Genomic DNA, 27,519 nt, shown 5'->3' with positions numbered 1-27,519 from the left:
GTAAAGGAAATCTCCATCTGTAAAGATGTCTCCCTCTCTGAACCAGGAAGGGGCGATGACCTTCTCTCTAGAAACTCTTAATCAATGCCAAAGGCAAGGACTTAAACCTGCATTTTGTTTACTGTACTTGTGTGGTAATCTCCCATGATCACTCCCCCTCCACCCCAACATCCTCCTTTGTCTTTAGATATTTAAGTGGTGGTTTTGGCCATTTTGGCGAGTTGCTCAGTTTGCCTGACCTCTCCCGTGTATACACGTTATGAAGCTTTGTTTAATTTTCTCTTGCTATTCTGTCACGTGAATTTAATTCGTTCTCCGGCCAGACGAACCCACATTAGGTAGAGGAAAAGTCTTCCTCCCTACAATGGTACTGTAGTTACGTAAAAAATTCTTACTTTTTAGAGACTCATACTGAGCTACTTATGGAAGAATGTCCAGGATGTCCATGATCTTCTTTTAAAATAATCCAGTGGCAAGAATGGGGAGTGACAGGGGTTAGATGAATTGCAAGTGGCCATAAGTTAGTTACTGAAGCTAGATGATGGGTTCATGGGAGTTTATTATAATATTCTTTCTACTCTAATATAAGGTGAAATGTTTCTTATTAAAAAAGGGTTTTTTTAAAGGTTTCCAGCCACCTGCTCAGTTGTTAGCTTATAGCTTTATAAGTCAGTGTCTCAATAGGAAGTGGAGGACACACTTACTTAGGACAATGCAAGGAGGGTTTATTTACAAAGGGACTGATTTCAAAGGTAAGGGCAAGGTGCAAAGGAACCACAAGGGCTGGTGCAGGAACCCGGAGTTAGTGACAGCTGAGCTGTTATACCCCCGGGCGTGAAAGGAGAAGGGAGGAAGCAGTCACTGGAACTGGAAGAGGAGAGTGGCATAGAGGCCTCCTCTAGAGGATACCCTGCTCATCTTCCTCCCTCTCATCTCCTGCCAAACTCACTTGGAACCCAGACGGTAGGGAGTCCATTGGTCCATACAGATCAGCCTCCCTGGGCACAGAGCAGAGTGGAGGAGAATGCAGTGTGGGCCAGGAAGGGCAAATAGAAATTCAGTGGCTCACAGCAAAACTCCTCTACTCATGCATGGCTTTGGGGGCTGTGATAGAGTTTGGACATTGTTCTGTTAAGGAGGAATTCAAAGCAGATGAGCTCAACAAGCTGGTTAACATTTTCAACAATCCCTCTGGCTGTTGAGCAGAGAATAGTTTGGAGGAGGCTGAATGTTTAAGAAGGAAGCCCTATGAATAAGATATTTGATCTCGGGAGGGGTGACTGAGCCTCAGATTCGGGTGGCAGTGTGGGTGGGGCTTCTGGTGTGTTGGGTGTAGGGGTAAGCATGAAGGAGAATCAAGGATAACTCGCTTTTTTGGGGCTTAGATCATGCAGGTTGGGAGATCCATCCATTGGAGTGGATAAGATCAGGGAACCATCAGTTATGAAATCAAGATCTCCATGTTGGACGTATTTGGATTGGCAGGTCTGTGGTTCAGCTGAGTGAGGCTGTCAAGCAAGCATTTGCATATATGAGGGCGGGGGAGTGATCTGGGGTGAAGATATAAATCTGGGAGTCTTCTGTATTTGGATCCCATTAAAGGCCTGCTGGATTAAAGTGGCTAGATAGTCTCCACTGGACCCTCCACCCTTCTCCATGCTGTCTATGCCCTCGAGTGCTGACATCTACAGAGGTGTTACTGGGACTCTGTTGTCCTCATGCCTCAGGTTGGTTTTCAGACAATGGCAGGAACTGGCAGGAGATGAGAGTGTGAAGTAAAAAAGAGAAGCCAGGCAGTGGCTCTCCCCAAGGCCACAACTCCTGTTGGGGGGCTCCTGTCCTCTGGTTAGTACTCTTTCCGGTAATAGCTCCTTCAGGTTCAGGGGTCAGAAAAGCTTTCAGCTATTGCCAGTCCCTGGTGTTTCATCATTTCTTTTTGGTCCTCTTATCCTCACCCACATCTTTATAAACTCTGCACCTTATGAAATCCCCTTTGAATCAGCCATGTGCTTCCTGCCGGGTCTTTAATGGTAATAACGTGGATGGATGAGGTCAAGACACAAAACTTCCAGTTTTAAAACGGAGACAGTCTTGGGCAAACCTGAATAGTTTGATTACTGCAGCCCAGGTTCCCTAGGAAGGGAATGAAGAGATGGATGAGTGTCAGGACCATGGCCTTGAGGCGCGGCCACATTTAGGAGCCCAGGAAAAGAGGTGGAGCCCATAAAGGAAGCTCCGCAGGAATGACTCATGGTGGAGGAAGAGACTTAGGGTATTTAGAGTCACAAAAGTTGAGAGAAGAGAGCCTTTTGAAAAGGACCAATGGTCAACCACGTAATATGCTACTGAGAAGCTTGGTAAGGTGAAGTCAGAGAAATGACCACGGGGTCTGGCCACATGGCTTTGCTGACCCTCACAAGCACACGATGGAGTAAGTTGAAGAGGGAAAGGCAGGTAAGAAGGTTGAGATGGGAGTGTGGGTAACAACTCTTTCCAAAGATTTTGATGGATGAGAAGCAGAGAAACGGGATGGTAGCTGGAAGGGGAGGGGAGGTTTTATTCATTTTTCAGTAAGGCTGGAAATATCACATCTGTTTGCTGCTAGAGTGATGTCGCATAGAGGAAGAGATTGGCGAATCAGGAGGGGGAAGGAACAAAGTCCTGGAGAAAACGAGGAGGGTCCAAGACTCAGGTGGAGAAGCTTGGTTTTTGAAAGAGCAGCTGTAACAAAAACACCACAGACTGGGCAGATGAAACCACAAGCGTTTCTTTCTTTTTTTTTTTTTAAAGATTTTATTTTTTTCCTTTTTCTCCCCAGAGCCCCCTGGTACATAGTTGTATATTCTTTGTTGTGGGTCCTTCTAGTTGTGGCATGTGGGACGCTGCCTCAGCATGGTTTGATGAGCTGTGCCATGTCCGTGCCCAGGATTCGAACCAACGAAACACTGGGCCGCCTGCAGCGGAGCACGCGAACTTAACCACTCGGCCACGGGGCCAGCCCCACAAGCGTTTATTTCTGACAATTCTGGAGGTTGGGGAGTCGAAGATCAAGGTGCTGGCAGATTAGAGTTTGGTGGGGGCCTGCTTCCTGGTTCCTGGCCATCTTCTTGCTGTGTCCTCACACGGTAGAAGGGGCAGGAAAGCTCTTTGGGGTCCCTTTTAGAAGAGCACTGATCCCATTCATGCGGGCTCCACCCTCAGGACCTAAATACCTCCCACAGGCCCCACCTCCTGATACCATTACATCGGGGGTTAGAATTTCAACAGATGAATTTTGAGGGGGACACGAACATTCAGTCCATTGCAAACAGGGACACTTCTATTGTGAATGGCCAGGTGGAGGGCAGAGAGCTCAAGTACAGATGCAGGAAGCCTTGTAAACTTGGTAGCAGGAACTTGAGGATGTTCCCCACAAGTTTCTTCTTTCTAAAGAACTATGAGACGAGATAAGGAACTGTTGAGCAGGTAGAGTTGAGGAAAAGTCGTTTTTTTTTTTTTCTTCAGCATGTCAGACATTTGAGCCCAATGTTCACATGACATATGGAGCCACAGGGAGGAGAGAGGAGAAAATGGAGCTGTGAAGAGCGATTAGCAATAAAACAAAATCTCAAAGAGGGTAAAAGAGTTCTGGTGGAGGGTTTGGCCTTGGAAAGACGTCTATCTGGCTCTTGTAGCGTGTCTCGTTTGTAGCCACTCTTTATGCTGAAGAGCTGTCCGTTATGTTACTCGTAGTATCCAGGCGTGAAGTGGGTGAACCTTTTTTCAGCCCCTCATATCCTTGAACGCTGGCCTTCAAGTTCATCCTGACCTGGTCCCCAAGAAATAACAGCACCTATAACCACGTCTGCCTTCCAAGCAGGTGGCTTGTATTCAACGGAAAACACTGATTATATAAGTTTGAGACTAGACTTTGGACACAACTGAACTTATTTATATTGTAAAGGGGTGGGGATTGGAATTTCAGAGCAGTAGGAAGTGAAATTCAGAGGAGGGAGGGGACCAGAGAGGAACCACAATGAAGACGGAGATGAGTGAGGTGAAAGGGTCAAAGAAAACTCAGGTTGCAAGTTGCCAAAAGGGACATTTCAGAATGGCAGTGCTGACCGTGGGCTTGAAGATTCTCTGAGTGGTGCATTCTATACTCTCCTCTTGATGGCCTCCAATTTTTTGATAAGTTCTGAGGTGTTTGTTGTTGTACTTAGTGCCGTGGAGTCAATTACGACTCCTAGGGACTCTGCACAGCAGAGTGGACCCCTGCCTGGTCTTTTTACGCCATCCCCTCACGTTCCGGCTGGTGCTGCTAACCCTGCTGGTATTTGAAATACCAGTGGCATAGCTTTCATCATCACAGCAGCAGGCAGCCACCGCAGCATGACAAAAGACAGATGGGTGGTGTGGTTCCCTGACCCGGGCCACGGCAGTGGAAGTGCTGAATCTGAACCGCCAGACCACGAGGGCTGGCTCTGATGTACCTAGGAATCTTTATTTTAGTGGATTCCTTTGGTAGAAACTGGTGAAGGAGCTGTATTTTTTTAAGTTTAATTTTTATTGTGGTTATGTATAACAAAATTTATCATTTAACTATTTTTGAGCGTGCAGTTCGGTGACATTAAGCGCATGCGCATTGTTTTGCAACCATCGCCACCATCCTTCTCCAGAACTTTTTCATCTTCCTAAACTGAAACTTTGTGTCCATTAAACACTACCTCCCCATTGCCCCTCCCCCCAGCCCCTGCTAACCACTGTTCTGCTTTCTGTCTCTATAACTTTGACTACTCTAGGTACCTCATATAAATGAAATCATGCAACGTTTGTCCTTTTGTGTCTGGCTTATTTCATTTAGAATAATGCTTTCAAGGTTCATCCCTGTTGTAGCGTGTGTCAGAATTTCATTCCTTTTTAAGACTGAATAATATTCCATTGCATGTATATACTGCTGCAATATTGTGATTTATTAGAAAAACATTTATTTGATCACTCAGATGACCAAAATATATTTCTCATATATATTTGGTCTTTTTCCACTGCTCCTAGCTCACGGCTCCCAAAACCCTTGGAATTTCCTAAATGTTGAGGATGATCAAGGTGTCTTTTGTTATGTTAATGAGGTGACTTTTGGAAAGCACCTAAGGGTGGGGGCTGGCTGCCAGTGGAGCCTACCACGTGGTTAGAGGGTTGGAACTTTCTGTGCCACCCCCTGACCTTGGGGGATGGGGGAGGGGATTGAGTTCAATCACCAATGGCCAATAATTTAATCAATTATTCCTGTGTCATGAAGCCTCCATTAAACCCAAAAGGATGGGGTTTGGAGAGCTTCCGGGTTAGTGAACATGTGGAGATTTGGGGACAGTGACGCACTTGGAGAGGACATGGAAGCTCTGTACCCTTTCCCCGTGCCTTGCCCTACACATCTCTTCCATCTAGGTGTTCATCTGTATCCTTTTTCATTTCCTCTTATAATAGACTGGTAATCCAGTAAATAAAATGTTTCTCTGAGTTCTGTGAGTCATTCTAGCAAATTAATGGAACCCGAGGAGGGGTCTTTGGAACCTCCAGTTTGTGGCTGCTCAGTCAGAAGCACAGGCGGCAACCTGGGCTTGCAACTGGCGTCTGTAGTGCAGGGCAGTCTTGGGGAACTCAACCTGTGGAACCTATGCTATCTCCAGGTAGGTAGCGTCAGAACTGAGTTGAACCCTCAGACACCCTGCTGGTGTCTAAGAATTGCTTGTTAGTGTGGGAAAGCCTCCATTCACAAACACACACATTGGAATCGGGTCCTGGAACCCAAAACCAACCACATTTTGTTTATTCATTCATATATCGGTGGAGGTTTGGCTTGTTTCCACCTTTTGACTATTGTGAATAATTGGCTGCTGTCAATATTGGAGTACAAATATCTGAGTCCTTGTTTTTAATTCTGTTGGATATGTGCTCGTAAGTGGGATTGCTGGATCAAATATATTCAATTTTTTGAGAAACCAAGGAGCTACATTTTATGTTTAGAATCGAGGCTGTAAGTGTGGCACCACTGGATACAGAGGAAACCATGATAGATGCTGACAAAATATAAGTCGGTTGAACAAGTGAGACTCTAAGCCCACCAGGAACTCTCCAGAATCTTAGGGAGGAGATTCCACTTTCAAAGACATTGCAACTCAGGGGCAGAAGTATTCAAGCTAATTTTTCCAGGTGTCCCAGATGAATTCTGGACAACACACAGCAAGCTCAAGGAGTTTGCTTATATGTATAATCAGTTCACTTAAATAGACTTCAAAGTAACTTACAAATGCAATAACACTACGATAAGCTGAAAATAGATAGAGAAATCTAGACAGATAAAGAAATTTAGATAGATAAAGAAATCTACCTAAAGAAAATAAAGTTAGAAGAGTGAGGTAAGACTGGAGGAAAAGTTAGCGTGTAGAATGTTACTAGTGGTAGACATTGAGCTTCCTTACAGCCAAAGGGAAGTGGTAAACAAGATCCACATAAGGTATGGAGAAAACATACAGCTATTCATAAGAAGCAAAGCATCTCCTGGTTGCAGACCTGAGAGACTTTTCCCCCCTGGCATCACAAGCGGGACACAATCGATGTAGGGGTGATGTCTGCTATCACATCACTACATAGACCAGAGAGTTTCCCATAAGCCTCTGTGGGCCAGTTGTGGGCATATGTGCTCAAGGAAACTTTAGCAGGAACTGCAGGGAACTGCAGAAGGGATCAATAATTCACTTTTATTCAAGCAGTCAGTATATCTTGCTTGCCCGGAAGTGAGGGGAAATGAAAAACGTGGGAGGTGGTCTCTAACAACTTCCCAGTTGTAGGCTGAAGTTTCCCCAAGGCTGCTCGGGGGAAAGTGTAGGAGGAAATAGAAGAGAAATGAGAAGTGGGGGAACATCTGGACGTCTAGGGCCTAGCCGGAGTGAGGAAGAAAGATCTAATTAGGAGTCACAAAAGAAAAGCCTGCTGCCGTTCTGACCTTGGGCGAGGGAGGAAGGAGAGGAGAACAGAGAAGCAGGAGGCAAATGGCTAAGATGGGGCTCCCAGATTCCCTTCTCTGGACTTTGGCTTAGAGAGGGAAACGTGCATTAGAGGGGACACTGAGGACAGGGAGGGGAATCAGTGACTCTGTGTGCAATTTGACACTCAAAAGAGGCCACCTCTTGGACTGTCCTCTGCCCCAGCCGTAGCATAGCCATGACAAGTGGACAGCTGATGTGGTCAGGCAGAGGGAGGTGTCTAAGTCAGCTAGAGCTGTCATAACAAAATGCCACAGCTGCGTGGCTTAACAACAGAATTTACTCTCTCAGTTCTGGAGGCTGGAAGTCCAAGCTTAAGGTGCCTGCCAACTCAGTTTCTGGTGAGGGCTCTCTTCCTGGCTTGCAGATGGCTGCCTTCTTGCTATGTCCTCACACGGTGGAGAGAGAGACAGAGAAGAGAGTGGCCTCTCTGGTGTATCTTCTGACAAGGATGCTAATCCTACTGGGTTAGGGCTCCACCCTGATGACCTCATTTAGCCTTAATTTCTTCCTTACTCCAAACACAGTCACATTGGGGGTTAGATTTTAACATGAATTTGGGAAGGACGCAATTCAGTCCATAGCGGAGGTCTTGGAATTTAGTTTCCCTGAGATGCTCTGAGGTCCTGAGTGGTCTAAGCAGACCCAGAGGTGACTGAGGGGCTGGCTGGAGAGCTTGCTAGCAGGGATCGCAGTACCAGAGTGAGGTACCAGATCTGCCCTCTGCTTAAGATCCAGCACGTGCTGTAGTGAATAGCTGGCACTCGGCAAATGTTCATTGCAAGAATCAGCTGTGACTTCTTGTTGCGTGGATGAGTGTCCCCAGTTCTCTAGCCTTTAGGAGTCACCCTTTCCTTGGACTTCTACTGAACATCAGCCCCCGGCTCTGCAGGAAGTATGTTTGAGTCCCTAGAAAATGCTGACGTGTTCCAACAGATCCATCCTGTGGCTGTTTGTTGTGTTTTGCTCTGACAGCTCTGTTGCTCCAGGCCTCTTCGTGTTCACCTACGGCCACTTTTTAACCTCCTCTCCCAACTGCCGCTCTTTTCCTGAGCCATTTTGCTCCAAACATCCTCGTGATTAGCTAAGGCTGGCTCCAGGACAGCACAGACTCCAAACTCTGGCGTGGTCCCGTTTCTGCCTCAGAAGTATGTGCTGTCACGGCCTCAGTTAGCCATCAATATGCCTTCCAGCGCATCCAAGCAGGCCTGCTCTCAAACATTCAGCTGGGAGAATGTGACAATTTTCTGGAGCTTAATAATCTTTCTTTCTTGGTGATCCCCCAAGAGGTCTCGCAACTCTGCTGGGGTACTTAGATGGAATCTCAGGGGCTTCTGAGAAGGTGTTGGTTTATAGGGGAGAAAGGATGGGAGAAGATGGGGAGGAAGAAAAGACGGTAGGAAGCAAGAGAAGACAAAAAGAGGAAAAGTTATAACCACTTAACCCAAATTAACTCAGACTGGAATATGCATCCAAATCACCTAGAAGGCTTGTTAAAGCACAGATTGTGGGGCCCCACCCCAGAGTTTCTGATTCAGCAGGTTTGGGAACCAAGTCTTCTCATGTCTAATAAATTCCCAAGTGATGCTGATGCTGCTGGTCAGGGGACCACACTTGAGGATCACTGACCCCATCCAAAACCAGGTTGGAGACCATGCAGCCCTTTTGGATACAGTGTTTTGCTCCTCACAATGGGTAGGCAGATCTGCTCCTTCCAAGATAGCCTTGCAACCAGCAGCCAAGTCCATCTGTTTGTTCACCCAATAGCGAGATGTCCAACACATCTCTAAGGAGGCTAAAGATCAACTTGGATCCAGCTCTTTATTGTCTGACAGATGAAAGGCATCCAAGCTTGGTAACGAGCCTTTCCTGCTCTCCCAGGCTCTTTGGCCCAAATAAAGCACCTTGTCATCTATCTGGTAAAGGCCTTACCTGACAGTCTTAGACCAGAAAGACTAACCAGGTCACATGCTCCTGGGTAGCATCTACTTACACCTCACTAAACTGGGGGAGCACTGGGTGGTTTCTACTCTCAGAAACCCATTTATTCCTCTCTTGGTGTGGAGGACAGGAGACGGCGTGTGTCCCACTTTGTGCCAAGGCCTGGGACGTGATCGCCCCTACTCCCACTCACCCGTTCCATCAGGATGTAGTAGGCACCTGCGTAATCTGACCCTGAGCTAAGTGGGCGCATGGGGGCAACGGTGAAACGCATCCAGGATCTGCTTCAAGGCTAGGCCTGTGCCAGCTCCCAGCTGTGCACAGATGAGGCCTCAAGAAATGTCAGCCTGGATTATCATGGGTGTGATTAAGGAAGGAGAGTCCCAGTCTGGGTCTGGTATAGAAGCTCTTGCTGATGCAATTCACAACCTCCTTCTGGGAGGAAATTAGCATCCCTGATAAATGCTCCAGCAATTTTCTGATAAACTTTAACAAGATGAAAACCTCTTTGGGGAAATCAGCTACCCAAACGCTCAGCTGATTATCAGACTATCTTTGTCTTGTATTCAGTGTAATACTGATTATTTAACCTTTCTATAATTCTGTGAAATGGCCTTAATAAAAGGGAACTGTGACTCAGCTTTGTGGCAAGATTGAAATTAAACTCTGACACACGCTCATAACTAATTTATCTGAAAAAATTTAGAACAGTCATTATGGAGATAGGACATAGGAATGGTAGCCAACATTTATTAAGTACTTGCTGTTCGCCAGACATTAAATGAAAGGTGCTGTACAGCTCAGCTCATTGACTCTTCGTAATGAGTTCGGTTATAGCAGCTCACCTTTACTGACAAGATGCTCAGAGAGGTGAGGTGACTTGCCCAGGATCACACAGCCAGTAAATGTCAGAGTCAGGTTTTGAATCCAGGCCTGTCTGAGTTTGGAGCTGGAGCCAGCAATAGCTACACACTTCCGCCTCTGTCAAAGGAATGCTAATGGGAGATGGAGCGTGGGATAGGTGAGAAGGACAAGTGTTAAAAGGAAACAACAGGCCCAAGATGGAGTCACTCATGCTAAGCCCCACCAAGATTTAATACCTAACCCAACTGAAGTTCCAGCCTCTGCCAGGAGTGGAATTTTAAACCAATCAGTCTGGAATTTCCCCACCAACCCTAATGAGGCAATCTGCCTGATAAGACCCCTGGCCTCCCCCCAAGGGAAGGTGACCTTGCCTGAAATAATGCACTCTTTCAATTTCTTTGACCGACCCTCTTTCTTCCTATAAAAAACTTTCCATTTTGTACAACTCTTTGGCGCTCTTCTCTACTTGTTCGATGGCTTGCTGCCTGATTCATGAACAAAGCCAATTAGATCTTTAAATTTACTGCTCGAATCTTTGTTCTTTAACGCAGGTCTGGGGCTGTGGGACGTGGAGGAGGGACAGGGCCTTGGGAAGGAATGATGGGAGAAGAGGGGGCTCAGCCCCAAGAGGAGGTAAGGGAGGGACGTGTCTAGAGAGACGTGGGCCAGCAGCAATGACATGCACAGAGCCCAGGCCCGGGCATGTTTGGAGGAGATTGTGGAGCTCACTCTGGTGGCCGCAGGAGCGGTCCCCAGTCCTTTGAATAATGAGAACCCCGTCATCTAGTGTTGTGGACTGTACACGCTGCTAGTTGGTCTTTATGACTCTGGATTCAGAGAGCTCATCCCAGTTCCATCTCTTACTAGCTGTGTGACCTTGGGCAGATCACTTCACCTCTCCAAGGTGAAAGTTTCCCCATCTGAAAATTAGGGGTGATATTAGCATCTCTCTCATAGGATTGCCATGAGGATTAAATAAGATAAACCATGAAAAATGATTAGCACATGCCTGGCTCCTACTAAGGGCTCCATAAAAAGGTGAGGTGTGACTGTTTTAATGTGTAACTGAACTTGTGGTGCCATTGTGTCACTATTTTCTTCAGGAGGGCTGTGAAAAAAAATGTTAGCTTCTTATTTTTGTAGAATTTCAGATTGTTAGAAAAGTTGCAGGAACAGTACAAAGAATTCTTGAACGCCCTTTGCTAAGATTCTTTCCCTCCTGAATTATCTGCGAGTCAGATGCAGACCTGATGGCCTTTTACCCCTAAACACATTGGTGTGTATTCCCTAAAAGCAAGGACATTTTCTTATATAGCTGCAGTACAATGATCAAAATTACAGCCCCCCATAGTATCCTTATAACAAAAGAAAGTCTTGGGTCATATATTGCACTCAGTTGCTCTGGCCCTCTAATCTTTTTTCGTTTTCTGCTTTATCTCCCCAAACCTGGGGAGGAACGGGGGGGGGGGGGTACACAGTTGAATATCTTAGTTGCAGGTCCTTCTAGCTGTGGGATGTGGGACGCCGCCTCAACGTGGCCTGACGAGCGGTGCCATGTCCGCGCCCAGGATCCGAACCCTGCGCCGCCGCAGTGGAGCGCGCGAACTTAACCACTCGGCCACGGAGCCGGCCCCTGTCCCTCTAATCTTGACTCAGTAGCAGTTCCCCAGCTTCTTGGTCTCTCGTGACCTTGACATTTTTGAAGAGTACAGGCCAGTCACTCTCTTTGGATTCGTCTGATGTTTCATCAGGATCAGATCCAGGTTGGGTATTTGGGGCAGGAGAACATCTCAGTGCATCACGTCATCGTGAACATTTTTGTTCACAACCTTAAAACAGCGTCCCCTCATGGGAGTAGGTGGGGAGCCCTGGACCCCCCGCATGAGAATACCCTCAGGGACTTGATAAACATGCGGATCCCCCCAGTCCTCCTGAGAGCGTGAGCCAGGAGTCCGCCTGGTTAACCCACATCCTACGTGACCAGTTGTCTGCCTTCCTTCCAGACATAACGTTCCAAAATAGCGCCAGTAGATGGCGCTGTAGTCCACACTTTCAACGCAGCTCCCTGGGTTTTGGAAAGATCTGGCTGAGATGCTTCCTGTGGATTCAAGCTAAGATCCAGGAGAGCATGGCTGCTTAAGCTGCCTGCCTCCTGCTCTCCCTTCCTGCCCCTTCAGAATGACTTCTCTTGATGCCCCAGGCCTTAAAGGGGTCAGAACTCACTTGGATGTCCCTAAACCAGAGATGACCTACTCTTCCCGGGGAGAGAGCCCTCCCCAGTTTTCTGAAAAGCTATTAAAATAATAATAGTGATAATAGCCTCAATCAACCTTTACTGAGAGCTTACTGTGTGCCAGACACTGTGACAATCTCAATCCACTCACTTTCCCATGTGATGCTCACAACAACCCCTGAGGAAGGGATTGTTACAGAGGAAGTGAGCTGCCCAAAGTCACACAACAAGTGACTGTCACCACCTCCTGTCTCCATCTTGGCTGGAACGTGTACTTCTGTTAGAGGAGGTGATGGGGACAATACTGTCTGCATCGCAGGCACATGCTCTCAGAGCTCTTATTTGTTCTGAGAAAGGAGGGGATGCTCTTCCCTGCCTGTGGGGCTGGGGTGACCAGGCACGGAACTGCAAGGGACAGACACCAGGTCAGCGCCCCTGCAAAGGGGTGCTCAAATGGTCAGGGAGGCAGAAACGACGTGGGTCACAGCACTTGAGGGCCAACGGGGCTGCTCTCTAGCAGACTCAGAGGCTGGAGGGACACAGTGGGACAGCCAGTCTGTGTGGTGCCCACTATAGAGCAAATCACACTTGTTGAGTTTGTTTCCACTTATTTAATCCTTTTCTATAGATTACATTGAGGGGATTTTCAAGAGGAGGGATCCACGGTGTCTGGGAGGGTGGTGTGAAATGAGCCTGGAGACGCGGGCAGGTGGGCATTTTCACCAATGGGTGTGGTCAAGAGAAGTGTCCTTGAAAGCAGAGCGGTGGCCTGGCGCTCTGGAAGGCATCCATATCCGTATACACGGCTATCGACTCGGACACTGCCCCCTGCTCATGCAACACCTCATCTCCTCTCCTTCCTTATTAGCAGAACCCTGGGTTAGTTGAAGTGGTCACCTGCCCAGCTAAAGACTGTATTTTCCAGCACTGGCAACTAATCCTGGCCTGTGAGCTGTGAGCCACAATGCTGGGCAGTGTATTAGTCTGGATCCAATCAGGAGAGAAAAACCACATGGTAATTTGAATAAGGAAAGTTTAACATAAAGAATTATTCACTGTAACAGGGGCTTGCAGTAGTGAGGGATTGGCTAGTAAGATGTAAAGAGAACTCTGAAGAATACAGGACTGGCGGGTACAGGGAGCAGCCACTCCTCTTAGGGCTGAGCTAGAGCCCCCGGCTCCCCGTTCTCTCCTCCCAGGGCTGAAATCCAGACTTTGTTGGAGAGGGCACGGCTATGGTTCACTGCATGGCAGAGAAGTCACTGTGGTCGTGCTGGAGGAATTTGCTGGAAATCTGTCCTCTGGAACTTGCCAGGACACTGCCCTCTGTGCTGCCTGGGAAAGCTATGCACAGGGAGGTGCCTTAAGGGAGGCACTCCATTACAAAATCACCAAAGGCGGGGATGCTGAGGGGGCGGGGTGCTGCTGGCCTTAGTGCCCGTGGCTGCCGGAGCTGGGTGCTGGAATAGCCAGCTGCACTCTAGGAGGCCGCTGAGTGAGCACACCTGAACCAGCAAGGGTGGCTCGTGGGAAAACCCTTTACAAGGGATTAGATTTTAGGTCTGGCCCCATGGCCAAGTGGTTAAAGTTCCCTGCCCTCCACTTTGGTGGCCTGGGGTTCGTGGTTGGGATCCTGGGCACAGACCTACTCCACTCATCAGCCATGGACCCACACACAAAGTAGAGGAAGGTGAGCACAGATGTTAGCTCAGGGCCAATCTTCCTCACACACACAAAAATAATAATTAAAAAAAAAATCTAAGCCGGCCCCGTGGCCTAGTGGTTAAGTTCGCGTGCTCTGCGCTTTGGTGGCCCAGGGTTCACTGGTTCAAATCCTGGAAGCAGACATGGCACCGCTCATCAGGCCATGCTGAGGTGGCATCCCACATGCCACAACTAGAAAGACCCACAACTAAAAATATACAACTATGTATTGGGGGGATCTGGGGAGAAAAAGTAGAAAAAAAAAAGATGATTGGCAACAGTTGTTAGCTCAGGCGCCAATCTTTAAAAAGAAAAAGAAATCCTAAAAGGGATTATATTTGGCTAGATTATCCTTTTTGCATGTTGGTCTTCTCTTTTTTTCCTGCCTGGAACGTGGTCATGATGGCTGCTGCCATGCCATCCTTCTTGTGAGCATGAAGAAGGAAGAGGGCCTCATTCTCAGGATGGTGGACAGAAAAGCTAGAAGGAGCCTGCATACCTGATGTATGGAGCTGCCCTGCACTGCCTTTTTTTCCTGCAGCTTTGTGGAGATGTGATTGATACATAACATTGTGCACATTTAAGGTGTACAGTGTGATAATTTGAGGTAGATATATATTGTGAAATCTTTACCATGATAAGGTTGGTTAATGCATCCATCACCTCACATGGTTACCATTTTTGTGTGTGTGTGGTGAGAACATTTAAGATCTACTCTTAGTAACTTTGAGTACACAATACAGTAGTGTTAACTATAGTCACCATACTGTATATTAGGTCCCCAGAACTTCTACATCTTATATTTGAAAGTTTATACCCTTTGACCAACATCTCCCCACTCCCCAGCCCGTGGCAGCCACCATTCTACTCTGTTTAGATGAGTCCAACTTTTTAAAATTCCACATATAAGTGAGATCACACAGTATTCGTCTTTCTCGGTCTGACTGTCCTTTGCATAATGCCCTCAAGCTTCATCCATGTTGTTGCAAATGGCAGGATTTCCTCCTTTTTTATGGCCAAGTAATATTCCATTGTGTATGTATGTATCTATCTCACATTTTCTTTATCCATTCATCCATCAGTGGACACTTAGGTTGTTTCCACTTCTTAGCTACTGTGAGTAATGCTGCACTGAACACGGGGTGCAGATATGTCTTCAAGAGACTGAATTCGTTTCCTTCAGATGTCTACCCAGAACTGGAATTGCTGGATCATAGGGTAGTTCTATTTTTGATTTTGGGGCGAACCTCCATGCTGTTTTCCATAGTGGCTGTACCAATTTACATCCCCACCAACAGTGGAAAAGAGTTCCCTTTTCTCCACATCCTTACCTGTGCTTATCTCTTGTCTCTTTGATAGTCCTGGCCTGCCTTTCTTCATAGCCCTCATTATGAGAGAGAAAAACAAGTCCCTACCTTGACTCAGAAACTTCTATCTGGGTTTTTAGGTTCCTTGCAGGCGAATTTAATTCCTAAAGGATAAAACTATGCTTAATCAAACGCTCCCCTGGCCACGACTGTCATGAGATCACTTCAGCCAATGAACAGAAATCTTCCAGAAATCATGTGAAATCATTTTGTATAATTTCAACGCATTGCCTTTCTTAGGTGACAAGTAAGTAGTGTTTACAAGAACAGTAAGTGTTTCTGAGAGCTTATTTACTTAATATTTTAAAACCTTTTTATTGAAGTCTAACACACATACAAAAATGCACAAATCATCTGTTGCACAGCTCAAAGAATTTCCACAAGGTGGACACAAATACGTACCCCCCAGATGGAGAAACAACAGTACTTGCTCTCTAGAAGGACCCCCCCCCCCCCATTGTCCTTGCCAGTCATCACTTGTGCAAGAAACACAACTAGCCTGATTTCTAAGTACATAGATTAGTTCTGCCTGTTTTGGAACTTGACATGAATGGCATCGTATAGTATGCAATCTTGTGTGTCTGGCTTCTTTCTCTTAACATTATGTTCGTGACATTTCCCCGTGTTGTTGCCAAGCTCAGACCCTGAGGAGCAGCTGGAGGAGGGTGGACAGGCATTGCTTGCTGCTACGCATGCAGGGAGGGGGCCTAGCTGGGAGACGCTCTGGGCACAGATGTCCATGGCCAGGTAGGGCAGCTGATGGCCTATCACATTCATCAGGAAGCCTGTCTGCAGCTTAACACACAGAGCCAAGGTCCTGGGGCCAGAAGGCCATTCTCTAGACAACAGCTATCATTTGGACTCATAAATCTCTTGAATTCTCAAGAAATCATTGTAATAATCCTTCTCCTATCCACTTGCCCTGCTGTGGCCCATCTTTAGGCCTTCAAATGATCATAAACAGATAAGACCTCTTCTTTTCAAAGACCCCCATGAATCAATAGTCTACAACTTAAGCTCTACATTTTATAAAGTTTGGATAAAATCTTGCCTACCTCCCTCTTGCTGTGATGTATTTATTTTGTAACTCTCTCATCTGAGCCTAGCATGGAGTCCTCTGGAATCTACCTCCTAAATAGAAGACCGTGAGACTGGACCTGCTGCCACTATCTTATGTCACAGTGAAAGAGCCTGTGTGATACTGAAGTCACCACAGGGGAGGCAGGAGCAGAGGAAAAAGAAACTGATCCTGAAGGCTTCATCTCGACCCCTGAATCCAGGGGAGCCTGAAGTCCGACTACTCCTGGACTTTTCAGTTACGTGAGCCATATAATTCTCTTTTTTGCTACAACTAGTTTGGCTGGTTTTCTGAGACTTGCACTTGGGGAATTAGCCCCGCCTGGTACATGGGGTGAAGAGGCCAAGAGAGCAGCAGAAACAGCAAAGACTTGGATTTCAAGGAGCCCTGGGTCTGGTCCTGACTATCTGGCTATTTGACCTTTTGCAAGTCAGTCATCATCTCTAGGTCACATATGCATTTGGAGAGGTCACCCAGGATGCTCATTCCCTGGCTAAAATTCTATGAATTTTGTCGTAATGTTAAATTTTTTGTAAGGGTTTCCTTGATTGAAAGCAGCTGGAAGGAGGAGGGACTTGTCGATGTCTTAGATATTATAGTGAGCATCTGCGCAGCGTCCTTTCCTAGAATGGCAAATTGTGTTTACTTTGGGAGCCTGCTCTTCCTCCGTATCATGTGATCCCCATGAGACTGCCAGTCAAGGGCCTCCTTCCTGGCCCTACCCCAAAGGGGATGGCTGTGTGGTCTAAGCTAGGCCAACCAGGCTGTGTCTCCTGTGAACTGGAGTCTTGATAGAAGACATATGAAGATAGAAAACGGAGCTCAGATGTTCCCAGTGCGGGGCCCTGAGGGGACTGTCCACCATTGTTAATAAACTGCTGTTGAGGTCCTGGGAGCCACCAAGGTCCTTATTTTCTCCAGGCTTGGCTGTGCAGCTCTTCCTTCCACAAGTTCCTCTGTTTTGGCTTAAGACAGGTGCGGTTGGTCTTCATGGTTTATACCCATCAAACCCTACAGATGCTTCCAAAGTGTCCAAGATGGGCACCCTCCCTTTACATGAGTGTTATGTCTCACACAATTAAAAACTTAGGAGGCCGACCCCGTGGCCGAGTGGTTAAGTTCGTGCGCTCCGCTTCGGCGGCCCAGGGATTTGACGGTTTGGATCCTGGGCGCTGACATGGCACAGCTCATCAGGCCATGTCTAGGCGGGGTCCCACATGCCACAACTAGAAGGACCCACAGCTAAAATATACAACTATGTATTGGGGGGGATTTGGGGAGAAAAAACAAAACAAAACAAAAAACAAAAGATTGGCAACAGTTGTTAGCTCAGGTGCCAATCTTTAAAAAAAAACAACAAAAACAGATAATTTTAGGCTATTCTTGACAAAGGATGGTCAGAATTTCTGTTTACCAACTGAAATGGCACCAACATGTGTTAACTGCACAAACATGATTCATGCCTGCTCACCAGCTTTGCAGATTTGTGATCCCTGATGACCTTTTGATTTGGGGGGAATTTACATGATTTCATATTTTGGGTGTATAATTTGACTTAATTATTATATATAAAATAGCTCAAGTGTGCACAATTCACATAAAATGCCCCACATTTTATAGGGCATGTAGACTATAATGCATGAATCTGATGTTTGTAAATAAAGTTTTATTGGAACACAGCTGCATCCGTTTGTTTATACACTGTTTACACCTGCTTTTGTCCTGTAACAGCAGACTCGAGAAGTATAACAGAGACCACATGGCATATACAGTCTAAATACTTACTATCCAGCACTTTGCAGAAAATGTTTGCCGGCTCCTGATCCAGGGAACAGAGCCAGCTTGGCAAATTAACATTCTTTCCAGGTAGATCAGACATCGTAAGTTCTGTCCTCTGTATATAAAAAGATGAGTCCTACTCGTTATGGACCAGCCCTGAGAGACATATTCACTATACTGTATAGTGATAATTATGCATTTTTCTGTATGTCTGTAATATTCACAGTAAAGCACGCACATGCAAGAGACATTTAAGAGGCTAAATCAAGGAAGAGCAAGGGTAAAGTGGGTAAACCTTGTTGTGATAGGTTGCATTATTTGTTCAAAACATCTACAGCCACTTCATACCAGCCCTGCCTACCAGTCCTTCCCTCCAAGGCCATCCTTGCAGGAGGATCCTATTTCCCACGAAGTTGACACCAGGTTCAGCCATGAGACTTACTTTGGCCAATGAAATGTAAGTGGAAGTGGCCTGTGCTGCTCCTGAACAGAAGCTTTAAGAGCAATCAAGTGGTTTCGTCTGTTCTCATTTCCCTCCGCCGGGATACGCCCCTGGCAGAGTCCCAGATAACAGCTGCTCCTGCAGCCGGGGTCCCAGCATGAAGAGGCCTTGGAGCAGAGCTGCAGCTGACACGTGATGTGAATGAGAAATAAACCGTCGTGATGACAAGCCACTAAGATCTTGGGGTTGTTTGTTCCACGGCATTATCTGGTGAAACCTGAGGAATACACATGAGGAATGTTTTATATCATAGTTGCCAGTGAAAGTACATGGAAGATCCCTCTGGGACAATGCCAACTGCCATAAATGAGATGAAGAGGAGACAAATAATACATACCCTTCAGCTTCTCTTTTGTAAATTAACTTTGGAATCAACCAGAAAAATTGGGGTAGGGTGCACTCAGGCTAGGATTCATGTCAAAGATAGACTTTCTGAACGCTCAAGTGTCAGATAATTTTAAGCCCTCTAGCCTTTTTTATGAAAACAAATAATATAACAAATAAATGTTTTGTAAAAGACAGACTATGAGGAGGTAAGAATTATGGTTAAACAAAGAGTGAATAAGGTCTTATTCAAAGGAAAAGGGAAGGAGTCATAAAAATACTTCCTGGACATTGGAAGTACTGGGGCTTACAAATTTGTTACAGGACCAGGAGGAGGAATAAAACGAACAAAAGAGAAAGGTAAAACATGAAAGGAAAAGCAAGGAAAATTTGAGGATACTATTTGTATACAACTCAACAGACCCCCTGACGTTGCTCAGGAAAGTAAAAGGAATATTATTGAACCAGTCAAGCTGGTTGCCGCCCACCTACAGGCCACACGGAGCTGCCTGTGTGAGACGCAATGGGGAGCATCTCTCTGTCCCTGTGACTTACGATTTGAAGCCACTGTGTCCTCCCTCAGCACATCCTAACACGCCTGTCTGTCCCCATCAGCAGGCACACAGGCTTCCCGCTGGAGTCCGGTTTCAGAAAGACCTTCGAGGCGTCCCCAGGGATGCGAAAAGTTAATAGCTTTTGTTTAGAGTCAGACACTTCCACACGTAGTCTCTCAATTTAGTGAGGATCCAGCTATTGGCTTTCATCGAATGTGGCAGCAGACAGGAGCAGTCGGCTTGGGTGGGCATGAGGAGGGTGAAAGCCCCCGACGACCCTCTCCAGCGCCTCTCAGCTGAACAACAGCAGTGACAAAACGCTGGGGCTCATAACGGAAGAATGTGCCGCTTATAATGAATTTGGCAGGTCTGAGCAAGTTGGCAAGAGTGTCTTCCTGACACACAGAGGTATCTGTACACATTTAAGGAAGCCACTGCCTATCCCGCAGATAATGAGTGGGTGTAGGCTTCTTAAAAGTGAGAGGATCTAGAAGAGTCTGGCCAACATCTTTACTTGGAAAGATGCAGACTCAGGGCAGAGGTGGACTCAAGAGAGTTAGGGAAGGTCCCACCTCAGGCCTGTCTTCAAGCCCCAGGACCGTGGAAGCTGGGCTGTAGGGAGGACAAGGTACCCTTGACACCCTTATTTTCTCTGAGTCGGCTCCCAACCCAAACCACCAACCTGAGGGCAGGGAGAGGAGAGAGAGGTGGGAACGACACTCTGACAGCACCCTTGCACAATGCCAGCTGAGCAGAGACAAATAAACAGAGCTGCACACTGGACAAAGGGCTTTCCCATTAGCCACAGGTCACAGAGGGATACGGAGGACCTGAATCAAATAACTAGTCAGGTCGAAGTAAGAGAGAATATCGCATTGTGTGTCCTGCAAACAGACAATATACCTTCCACTGAAACACGCAGGAGAGCATTTACAAGATTGACCGTGGCTGTAAAGAAAATAGCAGCAGCTCTCCCTAAAATAGGAATAGCGGGGACCTCTTTGACCACCAGGTAATAAAACCAGAAATTAAAGAAAGTAAAAATGAGACAAAAACCCAACCACATGGAAAAATCAATACCTCTTCCTCAAAATTTAAAACTCTATTTGAGAAGAAAAGTAAGTCAAAATGGCGAGTTCGAACCAAAAGGGAAAAAAAAAGAAGACACTGTGTGTCAAAAGCGATGAGCTGCAGCTAAAACCACATTGAAAGGAAAATTCGGTCTGAAATGCTTATATTTCTGAAAAAAAAAAAAAAGAAACAAACATAAATGAATCAAGCATTCAACCCAGGAAGACATAAAATGAGCCACAAAATGAATCTAAGGAAAGAAGGCCAGAGTGAAGATGAAGCAGAAATGAATGTATCAGAAAACAAAACAAAGGTAGAAATGATAAATTGAAAAGCTGATTCGTTAGGGAAAAAAAAACCCACACAGTAAAACAGATAAGCCACTCACCAGCCTGATCAAGGGAAAGGCACATACAGAGGAGGCACAATTAGGAAGGAGAAATGAAAGATAAGCACGCTGAGAACATTTCAATATGTATTTTTTAATTACATAAATAATGCATGGAAAAATGCATTAGAAACAAAAGTCAAATAAGAAATAAAAATAGAGTGAAAAGTTAAAGCCTGCTGGATCAGTCTGGTGGGGCTGCCATCACAAAATGCCACCAGCTGGATGGTTCAGACAACAGAAATTTACTTCCTCTCCGTTCCGGACACTAGAAGTCTAAGACCAAGGTGTGGGCAGAGCTGGTGTCTTCTGAGGCCTCTCTCCTTGCCTTGCCGATGGCTGCTTCTTCACATGGTTGTCCCTCTGTACCCGTGCCCCCGACGTCTCCAATTTGTGCGTCCAAATTTCCTCTTTGTATAAGGACACGAGCCAGATTGATTAGGGTGCACCTTAAAGGCCATATTGTGACGTAACCAGCTCTCCCCTCTGAGGTGAAAAGTCCTGCATCGCCCAGCTGCATTCTGAGGTACTGGGGGTTAGGGCTTTAACATAGGAATTTGGGGGGGTAGGTGGGAGCACAATTCAGCCCATGACACTCTTTTTCACCTTTTCCCCTCAAGCCCCACCTCTCTCCCCAGAAGTAACATGACTAACCAGGCTCTCCCACGACATTTGTGGGGCCCAGGACAAGAGCCAAACCGAGGCCTACGTGTAGTATACCTACATGGTTTTTGTAAATGCTAAGAAACAGTTAAGTAAAAATGTTCTATCCTCCTACCTGGACAAATATATCTTCAGCTTGACCTGGAAAACCTCTGTCTACACCAGGATGGCCTCACGCTGATGTGTAAGGAGACTGCAACCTGTACATCCAGGGTTCCTCCACACGCCGCCCCCCCCCCCACCCAAAGAGCACCCCTTGCTTGCTGGCTGGGCCTGGCAGTGGTCACAGCAGTGGCACACCCCATCCTCAGGAGGAGGTGCCTGGGGCAAGTCCCAGAGACTGTGGAAGCCTGGTCTAGAAGCAAATCTCAGGCTCTAGATGGGTCTAGAAGCATCCCCTGTGGGGTGGGGTGCCTGTGGAGGGCGCTGGAGCAGGCCCCTCTGAAGTGCAGGTCCGAGGTGGAGGCCCCCTCGCTCAGGTCTAAGGGTGATACTGCTACACCAGTGGTTGTTACTGGGGATCTTCTCAGACCATTTTACAACCATTTTATATATTAAAAAATGAGATTCTAACTCCAAAACAAAAGTTTATTTTAAAAAATAGATTCTGGGGCTGGCCCAGTGGCATAGCAGTAAAGTTTGTGCACTCTGCTTTCGCAGCCTGGGGTTCACCAGTCCGGATCCTGGGCACGGACCTACACACCACTTATCAAGCCATGCTGTGGCAGGCGTAAAAGAGAGGAAGATGGGCACAGATGTTAGCTTAGGGCCAATCTTCCTCAAAATAAATAAATAAAAATAAAAACATAGATTCTGTATTTCTTTGAGACTTGCTTTGTCCCCCATTATGTCTTTTAGATGTTTCCATGTCAGCATACATAGATCTACTTTATTCTCTCTAACTGTTGCGTGATATCACACAGTGTAAAGGTGAGGGGAAAGGCAAGAATTATAAAAGCTTATTTGACACAATGCAATGTTGATCCTCTTGAAAATCAAGATGCTTTGAAACCAAAATAAGTTTTAAAAAACACATTACCAAGATTGACTTAAGAAGAAATAGGAAACCTAAACAGACTGATAGCTGTAGACGTGGCTGAGGAAGCTGTCCCGGAGAGCTGCAGAGTTTCTTTCAAATCTACCAGTGACAGGCTCATCAAACTCCTCCAGAGCATAAAGAAACAAGGAAACTGCCCAGTTGTTTTTATAAGGGTACCGATATTGCTATGAGTTGAATTGTGTCCCCTCCCTAAATTCATGTGTTGAAGCCCTAATTCCCAGAGTGATGACACTGGGCGGTGGGACCTTTGGGAGGCGGTTAGGTTTAGATGAGGTCATGAGGGTGGGGCCCTTGTGATGGGATTAGTGGCCTTATAAGAAGTGACTTGAGAGACCTCCCTTTCTCTCCACCCTGTTAAGACATGGCAAGAAGATGACCATCTGCAAGCCACGAACTGGACCCTAACCGGGCACTGAATTGGCTGTCACCTTGATCCTGGACCTCTCAGCCACCAGAATTGTGAAACATAAATTTCTGTGGTTTAAGCCACCAGTCTATGGTGTTTTGTTATAGCAGTGTGAGCTGACTGAGACAATTACCAAAACCTGACAAAGCAGCAAAAGAAACTCACAGAATAATTTCGTCTATGAATATTGAAGCAGAACTTCTTTATGAAAGATGAAGAAGTAGAATCTAGTAATACCGTTAAGGAATAATAAACTATAGCTGAATCGTGGGAGGTTGACACACAGAAACCAGTCATGTCAGTCATATTTCTACTTATTACCAATGAAAAACTGGAAACTGAAATTAAAAACACAATACCATTTGCAGTATCTCTGTAAAATGCAATACTTAGGTATAAATCTAATAAAACATGTACAGGATCTATATGATGAAAACTATGAAATGTTAAGAAATGAAAGTCCTAAATAAATGGAGAGAGTGGCTGTGTTCATGGCTTGGATGATTCAACATACCAAAGATGACATTTCTCCCAAATTTATCTATAGGTTTAACATAATTCCTATCAAAGTTCCAGCAGGATTTTTTGTAGATACAAGCAAGTTGATTCCAAATTCTATACATAAAGCTGAAGGAGCTGGAATAGGTAAAATGCTTGAAAATGAAAGTTGAAGGGATCACGCCCCCTGACTTTACTACTCATTATGTAGCTACAGGAACCAAGATAGCAGTGTTGGTGTAGGAACAGAATAGAGTCCAGAAATAGACCCACACAAGGGACCAATTGATTCTTTTTTAAAGATTTTATTTTTCCTTTTTCTCCCCAAAGTCCCCCGGTACATAGTTGTATATTTCAGTTGTGGGTCCTTCCAGTTGTGGCATGTGGGATGCCGCCTCAGCATGGCCTGATGAGCGGTGCCATGTCCACGCCCAGGATCCGAACTGATGAAACACTGGGCCGCCGAAGCGGAGCACACGAACCTAACCACTCGGCCACGGGGCCGGCCCCCAGTTGATTCTTGACACAGGTGCAAAAGCAGCTCAGTGGAGAAGGGATAGTCCTTTCAACAAATGGTGAAGTGTTGGCACAGCTGGATTTATGAAGGCAAAAAAATGAACCGTGACAAAAACTGTACACTATGTGCAAAAATTAACTCGAAACGAGTCATAGATCTAAAAATACAATGCAAAACTACAAAACCTTTAGAAGAAAATATAGGAGAAAATCTTCATGACCTAGGGCTTGGCGAATATACCACAAGCCAAGCCAGGAAAGAAAAATAATTGAGAAATTGGACTTCATCAAGATTAAAGACTTTGATCTGTGAAAGATCCTGTTAAGACAACAAGAGGACAAGTCACAATCTGCGAGACGATATTTGCAAATCACATAGCTGACAAAAGAAGTGTATCCAGAGTACACAAAGAACACTCTAAACTCAACACTCAGATAACAATCCAATTAGAAAATGTGCAAAAGAGTTGAACAGACGCTTCACCAAAGAAAACATAAAGAAGGCAAGTAGGCACAGTAAAAGATGGTCAGCATCATTAGCCATTAGGAACATGCAAATTAAAGTTACAGTAAGTACCATCATACACCTACTAGGAAGGCTAAAATTAAAAATGCAGTACTACCAAGTGCTGGCGAGTACACCGTTTTGTACAGCCCTGACTCCTAGAACCACGGTAATGTTTCACATACCCAATAAGCAAATAAATGACCCAAACCATCCAGGGTATGTGGGAGGAACCCCAAATAATGTACAAAGAGTAGTGATTGAACCTGCATTACATGTGAATAAAATAACCCCACCGAAGGCTATGGAGAATAGAAGAGCGAGCCTAAGTAACTTTGGGAAACAGTATTTTCCAATATCCATTTTGACCGGATACCGTAAGACTACAGACAAAAAGAAGTGCACAGAATTTGTACTCTATTAGTAAATACGTGTATACTAGGTGTGAATAACAGGAAATACGGTGTGGATAATGAGAGCCAGGTTTCTCACTGTCAGAAAAAGAAATTAGAAATAAGGAAAGAGCTAGAATGAACTCTGTGTGGTGTTGGATTGGAATCAGAAATATAAGTAGGAACCCAGGGTTTTTAATATATTTACAGATGGATAAACATAGAAATAAATGTGGATGTGTGCACCTATGTGTTAGTCCACCCAAGTGTATTCCTAGTTCTCAGAAGGCAATGACGTCCCAAAAGCAAAGAGCACACGTAGACATCTAGCGCCCACATCTTGGTTTCTAAACGCCATTTTCCTATTTTTAAAAAAGTGTAGATTTCTGTGGAGAAATGGCTGATTTCAGATCTTGGAAAGGGAAAGTACAACATGATCCTGACAAATATTTTGGTGCTTACCACTAAGGAAGTGCCCAGAAAATGATGGGGCCATAGCGAAGGACACAGGAGCCAACCTGCAGTCACTCCTGGCGGCTCAAAGCTGTGACTATTTGAGCAACAAAATAAAGATTGAGTTATAACCCTGTTCTATCTTCTCCCACAACCATTATCATCTCTTAACCTACCATGTAATTAACTTATTATGTTTTTGTTTCTCGCCTCTCTCTCTTCACTAGAATGTAAGCTTTACAGAAGTGGGAATTTGGGGTCTATTTTGTTTACTGATATATCTCAAGTACCATAACAGTACCTGGAATATAGTGCAGACTCAACAGATATTTGTGGAATGAGTGAATTTTCTCTTTCCCTCCCCTTGGCATGTCGACTGGGGAAACTGAATGTTCTAGTAGAAATAAAAAGAATTTTTTCAAATAATTGAACAGCAAACATCAGCAGCCACCACCATCTGGTTCTCTGCCTCAGCACATCTGAGACTCACATGGGTGGGCAGGGATGGTCTTGAAGGAGCTGAGCAGTCTGGGACATTCTCTCAAGAAAAGAACATGGCAACCTGGGAGCCCATCTACCAAGGGAACACTTTGGAAGATTTTCCCCTAGAAAGGATACTTGGAACAGCTGTGGTTATTTTGCAAACTAGTGAGAAGCTGACTTTTGCATGGCTAATTTGAAGCCCATTGGCATCTTCATGTCAGCTGAAACCCTCCCACTGTCGTGAGGTTGACATTAGGTGGCAGTTTTACGGATCAGGGGAAGGAAGCATGGAGAAGGGGAGTGTATCAGTTTGCTAGGGCTGCTGTAAAAAAGTACTACAAACTGAGGGGCTTACAACAACAGAAGTTTGTTGTTTGACAGTTCCGGAGGCCAGAAGTCGGAAATCAAGGTGTCCAGAGGGCCATGCTCCCACTGACACTCTGGGTAGAATCCTGCCTTGCTCTTCCTCGCTTTTGGTAGCCTTGAATGGTCCTTGGCTTGCAACTGCATCAGTCCAATCTCTGCCTCCATCACTACATGGGTGTCTTAAATCATCTTGTCTCTGTGTCCAAATTTCCCCTTTTTATAAGGACACCAGTCATTGGATTGGGGCCCACCCTAGAACCTCCTTTTAACTTGATTACCTCTATCAAGACCCTATGTCCAAATAAGGTCACGTTTTGAGGTGCTTGGGGTTAAGACGTCAGCATATCTTTTGAGGGGACACAATTCAACTCATAACAGGAAGTAACTTGAAATCATGGAATGTTAAAGCTAAAAGAGACTTTCTCCGTTGGAGTTACCCGACTCTATACCCCGTCTTTGCATGACCTTACCCATGCCCAGGCTTTCCTGAAATGGGAAGTTGTGAAGGAAATTCACTAAAATATTAACTGTGATAAAGGTCATCACCTCTCACCAGGTCTCCCGTTGCTGCGGCCCTTGACCACCTTCCAAAATGTAGGCCCTTTGTGTCTTCTCTCCCCTAACTTAACATTTCATGATTCATCCACCTCCTGAGTACCCTCTGGAGCCCCAGTAGACAGCTTAGAACCATCAGAAGGAGTGAGAACAGGGTGAGATATCCTTTGGGGAGCTCTGTGGTCCAAACAGGAGTGATATGAAAGTGAAACACAGGGCCAGCTGAGCATGTGCAGCACAGGCAGAGGCAAAGATATGGAGACGATTAACGGCTGACTACAAACTGGAGGAGCTGTGTGATAAGGCCTAGGGCAGCCCATAACTGGGGAAAAGATTGGAGTATTAGGTTAAGTGACAAGAGACTTCCCATCAAATCATCAGATACATATTAAGTGCCTGCCTCAGTACTGCAATGAGCCGTGGGTGATACAAAGACAAGTAATATCTGTTTCCTGCCCTCAAGGAAATTATAATCTGTTTAGGGAGGTTAGACACAAAACTCAGGAGAAGTTAGAGAACAAAATATTTAAATAGCAATTCACAATAGCACATGATCAGTTGCCAAATGAACTGCCAAGCTGGTAACAAGCTTTTAGAATTCTGAAGCAGGAGAGATTATTTGGTTATTTATGTTCTAGAGAGGTGCATATTTTCCTCCTGGGGGAAAGGAAGGGTTAACAGAGCAGGACAAATCCATGAAACTGAGTTAGGTTTTTCACAAAGATCAACAAAATTCATAAACCTTTAGCTAGACAAAGAGAAAAAGATAAGACTCAAATAAAATCAGAAATGAAA

Source organism: Equus caballus, chromosome 22 (assembly GCF_041296265.1).
Source record: "Equus caballus isolate H_3958 breed thoroughbred chromosome 22, TB-T2T, whole genome shotgun sequence".
NCBI classification, from domain to species: Eukaryota; Metazoa; Chordata; class Mammalia; order Perissodactyla; family Equidae; genus Equus; species Equus caballus.
This window is presented reverse-complemented; position numbering follows the sequence as displayed.